The following is a 13,700-nucleotide window of genomic DNA, read 5'->3' as shown; positions in this document are numbered from 1 at the left end:
CCTTTCCAAAAAATCACAAGATCATCTTATTTGGCAAAATAATGAAGGACTTGCGCATGGGTGTAATGCATGGTACCATTTGGAAGGATATCATGACCAAACTCATTTCAACATTGCATGGCTTAATGCATTGTTTTCAGCATGACCTATGCACGATATTGGACCTTTTCAAATGATTCTTTGGGCTTTGTACACGCCCATGCAAGCTCATGATGTAGAGTTGCTAATTTTGGATTTCAAATGGAAGTGTGTGGAAAGAATGTGATAACCCTATAAATACAAGTGCAATGAGCTCAGAACTTCATCAACACCTTACCCAAGCTTTTCCAGAACAATCCAAACCCTCCATTTCGTAGAATTCTTGAAGATTTCAATTAAAATTGAGTTGAATTTCATCTTCTATTTTGGAAATTCAAACTCCAAGAATTCATTGCCCTTTTCATTTCAATTGATCACTGCAAGCAATAGGAAGAGAAAGCAAGCAAATCCAGATCAAGATCAAGTGAATTTGAAGCAACTCGAAAGTGATTTTTCAGAAACTTCATCTCTTCGATTCTCTCTCAATTCTTCAACATTCTTTGTGATTTTTGGCTTGCTGAAGTCCTACCAGTGTAGGGAACAAGATTGAGTTGCTTTGAGGTCAAACTGAAGCAACTCAGTTCATGATCCTCAAAATTCAAATCCCTGTATCTTTTTATATACTTTGAATTGGAGATAATTGAGGCCAAATTCGAGCTCCTGAGCATTTCTTCTTTGAATCCATGTCCTTGTTTTTTATTTTCATGGTGGTTGGTGGTGGACCAGTCCGGTGAGGTCCACCGAAGAAAAAGACCGGAGCCTTAGTGTGTGTTGTCATGCCTCACAACCATCAGATTTGTTTAAAATGTTTTAATCCTGGCCTTCGCTTCTGATTACAACGCGTGTACACGCATTGACTAGGGAACATGATGGAGCGCACATTTTGTCCATCAGATCTTCCACCTCAATTAATGAGGGAGATCCGATGGCTCTTATTTTTTTGTATTTTTTTATTTTTTATTTAATTGCTTTATTTTGTTTAATTCATAATAATTCATTTTTAATCCAAAAAATATGGGACTTTCACCAAAAATCTTTAAATATTTTTCTCTTTCATTTTCTGAATTAAAATTATTTTTTGGATTAACTTTGATATTTTTCATGAATTAAATGTTTCTGTGCATATTTTTAATTGTTTAAAAATACTTCTGACTTTTCAAAAATATGAAAAAAATTGTCTAAGGTCCTTTGACCTTGTTTGACCTAGGATAAATCTCTTGGCCATTTATTTGGTATTTTGAAGATATTTTAGGTTTTGACCAAATTAAATTGAATTTAAATGCATTTTTAATTGATCAATTGTGTAAAAATTATGTTGAGCCATTTTTGTGGTCTTGTGATGTTTGACTATTTGTTTAGGCCTTGGTCAAGGTTGATTTTAATTTGATAAAATTCCTCCCATGACCAATTTGTGTTTCTCTCATCTCCCTTCCCTCTTCATCTTCATCCCATTCTTTCCCATCCCTCTCATTGACCAATGAAATCTCAAGATCCTAAGGCTAATTGGTTCATCAATAACCTTGTGTTAGATGAACTAATATAAGTATGGATGAGATAGGTCCATCCATTTTTGATCTTTTCTTTTAGTGTGTGGTATGTTTTAGGAGTTTGGTTCATTATACCAAATCTCTAACATGCATAAGCACCTAAATTTTTATTGCCTGGCCTCAGATAGTTGTGACTTCTACATAAGTTCATTTACTATTGCTTAACATAGAGCTAAATTTGACCAAAAAGGCATATCATTCTAGTAAGTGAGATTGTAAGTCTCCCATCTTTCGTGGTATTGTGTGGAAACTTGGCCTTTTTTCCTTATTTTGGAAGATGTCTTGGTTTAAGGATCCATGCTTGTGAATAGATGGTTGAGTATTCTCCAAAGAATGACTTAATCAATTGAAAGGCAAAACACCACTAACATATAATTCACTTTGACTAACATTTGACTAACTCTTATTAACTTTGTTTTACTTTCAAGTCATTTACTTTATACAATTTAATTTTTAGTCATGTACCATTCATTGTCATTTACATATCATTTAACTTGTGTATGTTTATGTCATTTTCACTTTGCTCACTTGAGCCATATATTGTGATTGTATATATTTGTTGGTGTATTTTGTTTATGCTCATGGTCTTAGGACCTTAAAATACCTAATAAAGAACAAAAACCCTAAAAAATGTTTGTGTGGACTATTGGGTTTGATCTGAACTTTTGGACTTAGGATTAGGCAACATTCCACATACAAAAGGACTTGGACAATGCCAACATTTCTGAGACCAAGTTATTGTAATTTGAGCTTTCATCTGATGCAAGTATTAGGATCCACTTGAATTAATCTGCTACAAGGTCTTGATGCAACTGTTATTTTGACCTCATGCCTAATGCTCTATTCTGAGTTAATAAAGGAAATCTCATCTGATACACTTGAAGACACTTAAGACTACTAGCTATTGGAGTGCTTGCTTGGATATTGTGGCTATATTTATTTGATGTCTTGGTTTTCATATGATTTGCTTGGATGTTTTCTTATGTTTATTGCTTGCTCAAAAGTCCAAAGGGAAAGTGGGTTTTCTATAAGACATTCTTGTTTGTATTGGTCAGATCTTTTCAACTCTTAACTTTTAATTTTATGCTTAGGATAGCCTCTTCATCTCCTCTCACTTCTTAAATTTCAAAATCTCTCCCCCTTTTTCAAAAACTTTCTTTTCTTGTAATTCCAAACTTAGACCTTATTTCAAAATAGAAACTTTGGCCTTATGCCAATGAATTTTCAAACTCTTTTCTTAAATCAAATTTGTAAATAAATCTAATCTTATTGACTTAAAATTTCAAAAGACAAAAAGAACTAACAATTTCATTCAAACTTTTGGGCCTTTTGGGCTTTTCTTATTAACCTTTTATTAAAAGCAACCCACTCATTTTGAAATTGTTACCACGAACTACGAGGTTTTGATCCCTCATTTTCATCTTGGTAGGTAGGCACAATTCTGAAGGTCTTGTCAAACAGAAAAATATAATTAATAAATTATTTTCTCACCCCCACACTCTATTTTTCTCAAACATCTTTTATACCAAAAACTCATACACACATAAAAAAAGGGCTCCCTAGTAGTACCTACGACACTTTGGGTGCTAACACCTTCCCTCTGTGTAACCAACCCCCTTACCTGTAATCTCTGGCATTTTATTAGTTTTGATTTAAAAACTTCTTACCTTTGGGTTTTGTTCGTACTTTTCCCTTTTCCTTTGGAAACAATAAAAGCGCGCTGGTGACTCTGGTTTTATTGACGTTAAGTTTATCCATAGCTTAATGGTCATGAATTTACCACTACAAAAATTAAGTGGCGACTCTGCTGGGGAGTAGTCCTTAGTGGGTTTAGCCTACTTTTTTATGTGTATATATTTGTATATTTGATGTTTGTATATTTGTTTGTGTGATATAATTTGTGTGTTGTGCTTGGTGATCTTTGAGTGGTGAGATAAATTCTAACCCAAACTTGAGTGCAATTAAGATAAGAGGATTGTATAGTCATGTTCAACTTGTGTGGAGTAGTCCTTAACAAGTTGGCTTCAGACCCATCTACTCAGTAGAGACCCTTTTGGAGTTACTAATGTCACACAAGTTATTTGTGGTTAGGCATTACTTTCTATGATTTGGGGTCCGAGAAGCTGAGAGCTGTAGAACATTTAACCCAACTTTCCCTATTTATTACGTAGTGCGGAGGTTGTTCAGGTGTAGACCTATTAACAGTTGTTACACGATGCTACACTCAGACGAGTTTCTCTTGAGAATATTATGGGTTGATGAGTCAGTCATCCTAACCTGTAATATTCAATAGATAGAATGAAGACTATGGGAACTTTTTAGAACATGATCTACAGGTTTTTATCCTTAGAACACTCCTTTGGGATGGTTCTTAACCTGACTCCATGCTCGTGAGTCACAACAAACCCTTTGATTCTCGGTTGATCCGATCAAGTCTCATCAATATCAATGGAACTTGGGTGTTGATAAGGTGAAAATTGTAATCAACCAAGATGAATGATTGATCTTGATGATGACTTGATCCATCCCTTGACCTTTGTTTGTGTTTACCTTGTGTGTGACCCCTTGTTTGTGATTGTTGCATTCATGCATACGTGCGCATTACAACATTCATCATAGAAAAATAAATTTCAAGGAACTGAGGTCTTATTTGCAAATATTTTCAGACTATGGATTATGGACGAAGGAACACTAAGAAGTATAATTTCAAATGTCCTGATTTGAAAGCGTTAAGGAAGTTGTCATCCTTTGTATTAGATCCCTTGGATTTCAAGCAACATCATGGGAATCATTTGTTTTTGTTATCTGCTGATGTAGTTGAAGGACTTTTGAGTGTCTTGGTTCAGTTTTATGACCTTCTCTACCAGTGCTTCACTTTTCTCGATTATCATCTTATGCCTATGTTAGAGGAGTATGCCCATCTCTTGGGAATACCTATTTCTGACAAGGTGCCTTTTATTGGATTGGAGGAGATTCACATATCTCATATTATAGCTGAAGCTCTTCATCTGAAGAAGTCTGAGATTTTGGCTCATTAGATGAATAAAGGAGGAGTGTTTGGGTTGAATTCTGAGTTTCTCATTGGGAAAGCTACTGTCTTTGCTCAAGCCGGTAGTGTGGATGCTTTTTAATCCATCTTTGTGTTGCTCATCTATGGGTTGACTTTGTTCCCTAACGTTGACAATTTTGTTGATTTTAATGCCATTAGAATCTTCTTGATTGGGAATCATGTACCTACTCTATTGGGTGATATGTATTTCTATTTTCATTTGAGGAATTCTAAAGGTGGTGGAACTACTGTGTGTTGTGTTCCTCTTCTGTACAAGTGGTTTATTTCGCACTTGCCTCAGACGCCTGCTTTTTTGGAGAACAAACAATGTCTACGGTGGTCCCAGAGACTTATGTCTCTCACTAATGATGATATTGTTTGGTATGACTCTACATTGAGTAGCTTGGATATTACTAACAGTTGTGGTGAATTATCTAATGTGCCCCTCATTGGTACACAAGAGGAATCAACTATAACCCTGCTTTGGCTCGTAGTCAACTTGGGTTCCCCTTGAGAGACAAACCAAATAACACTCAGTTAGAAGGTCTTTTCTATCAAGAAGGTAAAGATCTCCAACATTTGAAGCAAAAGATGATACATGCTTGGCATAATGTGCATAGGAAAGGAAGATCCGAGCTTGGATAGTGCAATTGTGTAGCTTTGGAAGCTTACACTACTTGGGTGAAGAAGAGAGCTTTGGATTTAAAGATACCGTATGCTTGTGAAAGACCTATGTATTTGGTTATGGATGAGCCGTCAACTCTCCCTAACTAAGATATAGTGGAGTTGGAAGACGCACTCACCAAGTTGAAGCAAGAGAGAGATATGTGGGAAGAGCGGTTTCATGCTTTGAGCCGAAAGCATAAGGAGTTGCAGCTTGAGTCGAAATACAAGGACGCACTTATTGAACTTCTTGAAGACCGAGCAGTGAAGAGACAGAGAGAGCCAGAGGGACCATCTTCCTCTAGTATGCCTCAACCTTCTGGTGCTTGGAAGAATATTATTGATCAGCTTGTCCTTGAGAAAGCTCAGATTAAGACATCTTTTGAGTTCGAGATTCGATGCATCCGAAGGAAGTATGCGCCTGCAGCCAGATCATCTGACACTGTTGCTAGGGGATCCATAAGGTGATTAGTTTCCTTTTCTATTGTATTTGTACTTTGGTTTCTAAAATTGTACTCGCTGTAATCCTTTCAAATTACATGAATAAAAAGAGATTTTATGGTCAATCAAATTGTTATTATTGTTTAAATATATATGTTTTAAAATAAGAACTTCATGTGCTCCTTGAAATTAAAAAAAAACAAAAACATTGCATTTCATGCATCATTTGCATATCAGGTTTTCTTTCGCCAAATTGTCTTATCGATTATTCTTCTGTGTTTCAGCCAAGCTGACTCACTAATACAACACTCGCGCCAATCAACCCAAGATCATGGAACATTTGGAACAAGAGAATAGAGAACTGAAGGATGAGATTGCATGGTTGACTGCCATGATGGAATATGTTCTTGCTGCACATAATCAGTCTTCACCAACTTCCGCAACTCCTCCCCAGAGGATTGTCATTTCTGAGGTTGCTACCTCAATTGTTCTTGTTGCTTCCAGTCGACCTGGTCCTTCTATGCCTGCTGGATTCCTGTGGCGAAGGCCACCGAACTTTATACCTGAAGGGTTTACACCTACCTTTGTCTATATGCCGGCATCTAGCCCGATCATGTCTATGCCACCACCAGTTGTTCAAATTTTGCCTCGTATTGAGGACACCATCTACCATTCTGAGCCATCTGAGGGCCTAGATGTATATGAGACGATGATGAACATGAAGGATCGGTTCCTTGAGCTGCGAAAGGAGTTGAAAACATTGAGAGGAAAGAACATGTTTGGTAAGAGTGCTGCTGAGCTTTGCCTGGTACCAAATGTTAAAATCCCGATGAAGTTCAAAGTCCCTGACTTTGAAAAGTATAAGGGAAATACTTGCCCGTTAAGTCACCTTGTCATGTACGTCAGAAAGATGTCAACTCAAACTGATAATGATCAGTTATTGATTCACTACTTTCAAGACAATTTGATTGGTGCTGCTCTGAGATGGTATATGGGGCTAGACATTGCAAGTATTCGTATGTTCAACAATTTGGGTGAAGCTTTTGTTAAGCAGTACAAATACAACATTGATAGGCGCCTGATAGAGACCAGTTGAGGTCTATGTCTCAGAAAGATAAAGATACATTTAAAGAGTATGCTCAGAGATGGAGAGAACTTACTGCTCAGATTAATCCTCCATTGGAAGAGAAAGGGATGACGAAGACTTTCCTAAAGACCCTGAGATTGTTTTATTACGAATGTAAGATTGCCAGTGCCACCAGTGACTTTACTAAAATGGTAAACATGGGGATGAGGTTAGAGGAGGGAGTTCGTGAAGGACGTTTGTCTAAGGAAGAAGCATCGTCCAGTAATAAGTACGATGCTAGTTTATCCAAGAGAAAGGAAAGGGAAACTAATTCAGTATCCGTGGGGAGGCAGAGGACGCCTCATGTTAGAGGGAGTTCTCAACCGCATCAGCATTAATATCAAGTTTCTTCAGTGATTCCCGTGTTTTCCAACAATTCCAACAATTAATCTGTTTCAATTCAACAACAACAACATCAACAACAACTGCAACAAAGAACCAACTATAACAACAACAATAATCAACCACAAAACTTTGAGAGGAAGAAGTTCTCTTTTGACCTTATTCCTATGTCGTACGCAGAATTGTACCCCTCTTTGTTTCTCAAGAACTTCATCCAACCAAGAAATCCTCCGCAAATCCCTGAGCCACTTCCATGGTGGTTCAAACCTGAACTCCGTTGTGCCTTTCACCAGGGATCCCATGACCATGACACTGAGAACTGCTACCCGTTAAAGTACTAAGTACAAAAGCTCGTGAAGAGTGGGATGGTGTCCTTTGAGGACCGTGCGCTTAATGTGAAGGCCAATCCATTGCCTGCTCATGGTAATGCTACTGTCAACATGGTGGATGGTTGTTTCGGAAATTTCCGAGTCTTTGATGTACGACGTATCCGTAGGTCTATGGTGGAGATGCATAGGACATTTTGTTTGACCAATGATTGTGAGCATGACCATGATGGTTGTGTAATCTATAGTGTGAACCCCCGTGGGTGTATGATCGTCAAGAGGGATATCCAGAAGTTGATGGATGAGAATGTAATCCAGATTCAACAGTTGAGGGATATAGATGATGTGAATGTGATTGTTCATGTATTCAAGACGCCTGAGCAAGTAGTGATTCAGTTTGATAGCAGCAACAACAACAACGTTAATAGATCGGTATCGTCGTTAGTAATACGGTTAGCAGGCCCTGTCCCGTAGCATCCGATAAAGTTGTGCCTTATCAGTATAATGCCACAATGGGGGAGAATGGCCAAGAAATTCCGTTACCCATAGCAGAGTCTGTGGTAAATATAGTTGATATTGCAAAGGTGACCCGTAGTTGTCGTGTCTTCGGTCTGGTCCTTCCGAGGGAGGTAGAGGATGTTTAAATCAATAAGAAGGTGGATGTGCCTATGGTGAATCCAGTTAATGCTCCAGTATGTCAGTCTGGTGAATCCAGCAAGCTTAAGCCTAATGGTGATGATGAAGTGTTGAAGTTGATAAAGAGGAGTGAGTTCAATATGGTGGAGCAGTTGCTCCAAACTCCGTCAAATATTTCAGTACTGTCTCTGTTAATGAATTCTGAAGCACACAGAGAGGCGTTGCAGAAAGTTCTAGAGCAAGCCTATGTTGAACACAATGTTATTATGGATCAGTTTGACCGCATTCTTTCTAATATTACTTCCTGCAATAATCTAAGCTTTTGTGATGAAGAGCTTCCTGAGGAAGGCAGAAATCACAATCTAGCACTCCATATTTCTATGAACTGCAAGGAGGATGCACTGTCCAATGTGTTGGTCGATACTGGATCTTCTTTGAATGTGCTTTCGAAGTTGACTTTGTCCAGACTTTATTATCAAGGTGTCCCTATGAGGTACAATGGCGTGATTGTCAAAACGTTCGATGGTTCTCGTAAAACCGTCATTGGTGAAGTGGACCTTCTAGTCAAGATATGTCCGAGTGATTTTCATATTACTTTCCAAGTAATGGATTTCCACCCTGCCTATAGTTGTTTGTTGGGAAGGCCATGGATTCATGAGGCAGGAGTTGTAACATCTACTTTACACTAGAAGCTTAAATTTGTGAAGAACGACAAGCTTGTCGTTGTTGGTGGAGGGAAAGTGCTTCTGGTGCGCCATCTATCATCCTTTTCTTATGTTGAAGCTGAGGAGGAGGTTGGAACTCCGTTCCAAGCCTTGTATATTTCTAAAGAGAAGAAAACTGGGGAACCCATGTCTTCTTTGAAGGATTCTCATAAAGCTATTGAGACTGGCAGTACTGATCAATGGGTGCATGGTAGAAATTACCGAGAATAAGAATAGGGACGGATTGGGATTCCAACTAGGGTCGTTCAACGTCAAAGATGAAGATGTGCAACCGAGTTTCCGCAGTGGAGGGTTCATTCATGGTAATGATTAACACTCAGCTGCTATGATCGAGGATGATGACGGTGAAGATGAAGCTCGCGCCAACTTTGTGACGCATGGCCAGACTTGCAACAACTGGGTTGCTATTGATGTTTCTATTCTTGTTCACCGCTCTAAGTAATTTGTTTTCATTTTTAAGAAAAATACTTCTCCTATGCCTAACGGAGAAGTGAACATTGTTAGGCATTTCAATTATCATCAATGAAATACAATTTTATTCATCAACGTCTATGATATTTAATTTTTACTTTTTGATTTTCTGAAATGATAATCACAAAGAACATAATAAATAATAATATTCCATCTGTATAATATTTGGTCACAATTCAGTTCTCTAAAATCAAAATATCAAATCATTATGCAGGTTAGCTCCCAAACACATTGAATACAATGATCCTACTCCCTCTCCAAATTTTGATTTCACTTTGTTTGAGGCTGAGGAAGAAACTGATGATGAAGAAGTATCTGATGAATTATCTCATTTACTTGAGCACAAGCAAAAAGCCATTCATCCATTTGAAGAGCAAATTGAACTAGTCAACTTGGGTTCCGAAGATAATGTGAAGGAAGTCAAGATCGGGTCTCAAATGTGTCTAGAGGATAAGGAGGGGTTGATTGATCTTCTTCAAGAGTATTCAGATGTGTTTGCTTGGTCCTATTAAGACATGCCTGGTTTAGATTCTGAGATTGTGACGCATAAATTATCGTTGAAGCCAGAATGCCTGTTATAGATTTGAACAAAGCTAGCCCAAAAGATGACTTTCCCCTACCACACATTGATATGTTGGTAGACAATACAACTAAATTCAAATTATTTTCGTTTATGGAGCTTGAAGATATGGAGGAGACCACATTCATTACACCCTGGGGAACATTCTGTTATAGAGTGATGCCTTTCGGTTTAAAGAATGATGGTGCAGCGTACCAGAGAGCTATGACCACTCTTTTTCATGATATGATGCATAAAGAGATTGAAGTCTATGTTGATGATATGATTGCTAAATCAAGTAATAAGGAAGAACATGTTGAGCATTTGTTGAATTTATTCCAGCATTTGAGGAAGTACAAACTCTGCTTGAATCCCAAAAAGTGTACTTCTGGTGTTCGTTCTGGTAAGTTGTTGGGCTTTATTGTTAGCGAGAAGGGTATTGAGGTTGATCCTGCCAAGGTCAAAGCAATACAAGAAATGCTTGCGCCCAAAACTAAGAAGAAAGTCGGGGGTTTCCTCGGCCACTTGAATTATATTTCAAGATTCATATCGCATATGACTGCCACGTGTGTGCCGATATTCAAACTTATTTGGAAAGATAAGTCTTGTGATTGGACCGAAGATTTCCAGAAAGCTTTTGACAATATCAAAGAGTATTTGCTTGAGCCTCTGATTTTGTCTCCACCTGTTGAAGGAAGACCTTAAATCGTGTATTTGACTGTGCTTAATAATGGTATGGGTTATGTTATTGGTCAACAAGATGAATCTGGAAAGAAAGAATATGCAATCTACTACCTCAGTAAGAAGTTCACTGACTATGAGACTCGGTATTCTATGCTAGAAAAGACATGTTGCGCATTGGCTTAGGATGCTAAGCGTTTGCGCTAGTATATGTCAAATCATACTACTTGGTTGATATCTAAAATGGATCCAATCATGTTCATTTTCGAGAAGCCTTCTTTAACTGGGAGGATTGCCCGTTGGTAGATGTTGTGATCCGAGTATGATATTGAATACTGATCTCAAAAAGCGATTAAAGGTAGTGTCGTGGCTGACCACTTAGCTCACCAACCGATTGAAGATTACCAGTCAGTGTAGTATAATTTTCCTGACGAAGAAATCTTGTACCTGAAGGTGAAATATTGTGATGAACCATTGCTTGAAGAAAGGCCAGAACCTAGTTCCAGTTGGGGCATGGTATTTGATGGAGCTGTTAATCAGTACGGTAATGGCATTGGGGCAGTGATTATTACTCCTTAAGGCACTCATTTTCCATTTACAACTAGATTAACTTTCAAATGTACAAACAATATGGCTGAGTATAAAGCTTGCATTATGAGGCTTGAAGAGGCCATTGATCTCAGAATCAAGTATCTTGACGTCTATGGAGATTCGACTTTGGTTGTGAATCAGATCAAAGGTGAATGAGAGACGAATCAACCCGGTTTGATACTATATAGAGATTATGCAAGGAGGATTTCAACTTTCTTTACAAAGGTTGAGTTTCATCATATCCCTCAAGATGAAAATTGGATGGCGGATGCTCTTGCAACATTGGCTTCTATGATTATGGTGAAATTTTGGAATGAGGTTCCCAATTTGACTATGATGCGTCTTCATAGGCTAGCTCATATGTTTGTTGTTGAATAAGTCAAAGACGAGAAGCCGTGGTATTTTGATATTAAGTGTTTCCTTCAAGGTCAGATTTACCTACCTGGGGCATCTTTGAATGATAAGAAGACTTTAGGGAGATTAGCTGGCAATTTCTACCTGAATGGTGATGTGCTTTACAAGAGAAACTTCGATATAGTTTTGCTCAGATGCGTGGATAGACACGAAGCAGACTTATTGATGACTGAAGGCCATGAAGGTTCCTTTGGTACTCATTCCAATGCACATGATATGGATAAGAAGATATTGAGAGCAGGTCACTATTGGCTGACAATGGAATCTGACTATTGCAAGTTTGTGTAGAAATGCCATAAGTGTCAAATTTATACAGACAAGATTCATGTTCCTCTAATGCTATTGAATGTCATTTCCTCTCCATGGCCCTTCTCCATGTGGGGAATTGATATGATTGGCATGATTGAGCCTAAAGCTTTGAACGAACATCGTTTCATTTTGGTAGCTACTGATTACTTCACAAAGTGGGTTGAAGCGGCATCGTATGCGAACTAAACCAAGCAAGTTATTGTAAGGTTTATCAAGAATCAAATTATATGGCGGTATGGTGTGCCAAGCAAGATCATTACTAATAATGGATCGAACTTGAACAATAATACAGTGGAAGCTCTTTGCAAAGACTTCAAGATTGCACATCATAATTCTTCTCCCTACAGACCTAAGATGAATGGGGCTGTTGAAGTTGCAAACAAGAACATTAAGAAAATCATTCAGAAAATGGTTGTAACGTACAAAGATTGGCATGAAATGCTCCCGTCTTCCTTGCATGGGTATTGTACATCCATCCTCACTTCAACAGGGGAAACCCCTTTCTCACTTGTTTATGGTATGGAAGTTGTGCTCCCGGTAGAGGTTGAGATACCATCATTGTGTGTCTTGATGGAAGCCAAGTTGATTGAATTTGAATGGTGTCAGACCATATATGACCAACTGCATTTAATTGAAGAGAAAAGGTTGACTACCATGTGCCATGGTTAGTTGTACTAGCAGAGAATGAAGAAAGCTTTTGATAAGAAGGTCAGGCCTCGTGTGTTCCGAGAAGGTGACCTTGTGCTCAAGAAGATTCTATCTTTCAAACCAGATGCTAGGGGCAAGTGAACTCCTAATTATGAAGGCCCATATGTTGTTAAGAGAGCCTTTTTTGGGGGTGCTTTGATTCTTGCAATTATGGATGGTGAAGAGTTCACTCGTCCTGTGAATGCTGGCGCAGTCAAGAAATACTTCGCCTAAAAAGATAATAACAACTTGCTAAGTTGAAAACCCGAAAGGGCGACTTAGGCAAAAAAGAGTGTCTTAGTGGATTGAAAACCTGAAAGGGCGGTCTAGGAAAAAATTAGAGACATAAAACAGAAAATTCATCCCGATAGATTAACTGCCCACCCTGGTGGGGCAATCTATGCAAAAATTAGGGATTATGGCAAGTAACTGCAGTTGGTTGATTCCCCAATCATAAGAGTAAGTCAGTCAGTTCTAATTCATCATTCTCAACCGAAGCCGAGAGCACAGCGGATATTGAAGTTGGTAGGAGGACTAGTGATCATTGTATTCAATGTATCCCTTTTCCATGTAAGTTACCATTTTTCAACTTTTTTAAAAGAGCTATGGAGTCTTGTCATTTACAGGCTACCATTCTATTAAATAAAGTTGAGTTTTTTTATCCAATTGTTTCTACTCATATTTATTTTTCAGCTAAATAGAATTGAATTTTATGATGATAATTTTTAAATTGAATTAATAAGTAAAAATAATTTTTCTTAAAAAAATAATTACTTTGAAAAAGCAATCAATTACAGTAAGGAATATCAACAGCAATTTGAGAACAGGTAAGTCCTAAAGTGCGAAGCATTGTTGGTTTCTCCCAAGCGGTTGGTTTGGTAACCTTTTCCTCCCCAACAGCAAGTCAGTTTCCCCAGCTAAGTTTGTAATCACCTCCCCAACGTAGTTGTAGGCTCATATCCTCAATAGTTTGCATAGACCCATCCCAGAGTTTTATCTCCTATAAATCCCTGCAGAATTGACAGATCAGGTCCTCAGCAGATCTTCTCTCTCTA

Source organism: Lathyrus oleraceus, chromosome 1 (genome assembly GCF_024323335.1).
Source record: "Lathyrus oleraceus cultivar Zhongwan6 chromosome 1, CAAS_Psat_ZW6_1.0, whole genome shotgun sequence".
Taxonomy (NCBI): Eukaryota; Viridiplantae; Streptophyta; class Magnoliopsida; order Fabales; family Fabaceae; genus Lathyrus; species Lathyrus oleraceus.
The sequence above is the reverse complement of the archived record's forward strand: the minus strand, read 5'-3'. Positions refer to the sequence as shown.